The 2,955-nt window shown below is 28.4% G+C and overlaps 1 long non-coding RNA gene across 1 annotated transcript; it reads left to right on the top strand.

Moving 5' to 3' along the window:
• The first annotated feature begins 1,164 nt into the window (after window positions 1–1,164).
• On the top strand, window positions 1,165–2,733 carry LOC142236288 (uncharacterized). The gene is made up of 4 exons (XR_012721975.1): window positions 1,165–1,490; window positions 2,129–2,202; window positions 2,270–2,362; window positions 2,430–2,733. It is a non-coding gene; the product is annotated as an uncharacterized LOC142236288 (long non-coding RNA).
• Window positions 2,734–2,955: the final 222 nt, after the last annotated feature.

The raw sequence follows: 2,955 nt of genomic DNA, 5'->3' as shown, positions 1-2,955 counted from the left end.
CATCTCACATGGTATCTGTGTTTTCTGCTTTGTAGGCTATAATGAATGCCATTTACTAAAATGAACTTTACCAAAGGGAATCAGCCCACTCACAAAGTGCATGAGTTCGTGTATAATCTGGCAAAAGGCAAAATTATGATAGATGTTGTTATGAGTCAATCAAATGGTGTAGCCGAAAATGTCACGGGATACACAAGGGTTTATATAATAGGAAGATAGGTTAGGTCGGCCGGGCAGAATTTAATAATCCTCATAAGATATATGAGAGAAAATTTTAGATTTACTTTAGACATTTTTTAATTAATATATTATATACATATTAGCCATGTGTTTTCTTTTTGTAAATTCAAGCTCGAGGTCAGAGTTTAATTTTCTGTTTTATTTTTATACTTCGATATTTCGATCTCCTTCGGAAATCATCGACGGGAATCTACACAGAAAAAAAGGTGTCTTGTTAATTTTAGGACCAGTTTAACTTCCACATAGTTCAAAAAATTTACTGTAATATAGTTCATTTTTCGTAACCACTGCGAAAATTAACTTAGCTAAAGGAAAACTTATAAAACTTCAGTAAATGTTTTTTAGTTCACTAACTACGAAATGGGACGGATTTTTCCTTAAATAAATTTCCAATACAATAGTTAATGCATCGTTGATTGTATTATAAAAAGACATAGGCAATATAAAAATCTTACTACGAAATGTGGACAATTTACTAAGAAAAATTTTTGTATGGAAAAAAATTTTTGTAGTAAAAATTAACTTAACCACAGTACCGATTCGTATGGCGGCTTCCTACAGCTTATTTCGGTTTTTACTATAAGTTGGAGTATATTTCCTCACATTGAAAATTTTAGATAAAGTAGAATAAAAAGTAGTTAATTTAATCCTTGACGGGTGTATATAATTTTCTATGGATTCCTCGTAAATTTTGAATATATTTTACCTTATCCTATAGATAGAATACCAACTAATCAATAAACGTGATACTGGAAATTGAAGTGAGAAGAAATTATGAAATTATTGCATCATCTTTTTTTTTGTTTGTGTTTGTTATTGCGATGATGTTATGGAATGTGTGTTGTTGGTATCTTTTGCGGTGATAGTTGTTTTGTTGCAATAGCGAGATCAGAAAGGGATCATGTGGGTGTGTGTGGAGTTGTTTTTCTTTACATATGTGTCCTTTATGACTATTTGTGTCTTTGAGTTTTATTGGTGCATTCAGTTCTGTTGATGCATTTATGAAGCGCACACGTGGTGGGCTTGCGTGCGGTATTTGTGTTTATTAATAAAAATACATTTATTTCGTAACATTTTAGAAACTGATAAGTGAATGGTGTGATGTAAGAGAAAACAAAAACACTTTATATTGATAAAAAAAATAAATAACTCTAAAATAAATCACATATTAAGAAACTGTATATTTCTATTAATAATTTAAAATCAGTGCGGTTTTAAATTGGTTTACATAAAAATATTCATAATGAGTGGTAATAAAATGATCTATATTGACTCTACATCTGGATCACAATACAATTTTTTGAGTCTATATTTTTATGTTATAGCGAGTCCTTAAGGTGTGTACTAAGTTCGAGTTTAGGTGCTAAAATCAGAAATAAATCAGTAAGAAAAGTATAAAATTATACCCCTTCGATGCAAATTTAAATATAACTTGATGGAGAATAGCTCGAAACAAGTTTTTTATTAAGTTTATATTCTTTAAATGGATTACACGATTAAGAACAGAAAATCGTTTTTAAGCTTATGTAGAACGCTGTTTTTTAATTTAATATGATGAATCGTTTTCAAGTTATTCCAATATATATAGCGGAAGTGCCTTAATTTTGAACATAACCGTATATCTCAAAAAGTCGAGCTCTTAAAAAAACAAGTGTAAATTTGGATTCAGCGACCTCAAATTACTAAAAATTTGATATAAATTTTAAATGAACACAAAAACGGTTCAATTTTGTTCCCATGTATTTCTAAAGAAAACTAATCATGAAAAATTGGGATTTTAGCCACTAAACTCGAACTTAATATCCACCATAAATACTAAATGCTATATTGACAAGTGGAAATTATATCTAATTTTATAATATTTTTATTTCATTTATATTCTGAGAAGGATTTCAAAAATGTCCCATTTGTGCATGGATATGATTCCACTAATGTAGTAATTGGATGATTTTTTTCAATGTGGTAAGTTTTTCGTCCATTTGTAATAAAGCCAAAATTTCTATTTATTAAAAATAATTTTCATTTGCAGGATGACAGCAAATCTAATGGTATTTTTTGGAATCTTCTTACTGTTTAATGCTAACTAAGCTGCTATCCCTATTTGCTCTAAGAAAATTCTCTTGTAAGTTAAAGATCAAAATACCATAGAATTTGATATTTTTATATTTTATATACCTTTTTAACTTCAGAGGCTTATGACGCAAATCCACACAACAAAAACTAGCGAAATCGGTGAAATTGGACAAAAATGAAATGAAAATAGCAACTTATGGCATATATCTTTCATATGGATAAAAAATGGAAATTGATATTAATTAGTTTCATTCTACTAACATAGAATATTACTCTTTTGAAAAAGCAATTACTAACTACCGAAAAGTAACAGCATACAGCGTACGAATAAAAACATTTCTTTTATTGTATATCATAAGCCATAGTTTTATGTAATATAATAATAATTTTTTGAAATAAAATACTGGTAGTTATGAAAAATTGTCTTATATTGTATGAAAAATTTCTTAGTTGTATACAGGCTTGTTGTACCTTTAATTCCTCAATTTATTTACTTCTTTGAAAATTATACTGATAAACAGTTTATTTGAAACCAATTTCTAAATATAGGATTCCCAAAAACTTGTTCATTTTTCCGGATAGCAGGAATATTTTGAATGAGTGTAAGTACATTCTTCCCACAGCGTAGTAAGAATGAACTAA

Source organism: Haematobia irritans, chromosome 4, assembly GCF_050003625.1.
Source record: "Haematobia irritans isolate KBUSLIRL chromosome 4, ASM5000362v1, whole genome shotgun sequence".
NCBI classification, from domain to species: Eukaryota; Metazoa; Arthropoda; class Insecta; order Diptera; family Muscidae; genus Haematobia; species Haematobia irritans.
Note: the sequence above shows the minus strand (reverse complement) of the source record. Positions and strands in the feature narration are given on the sequence as shown.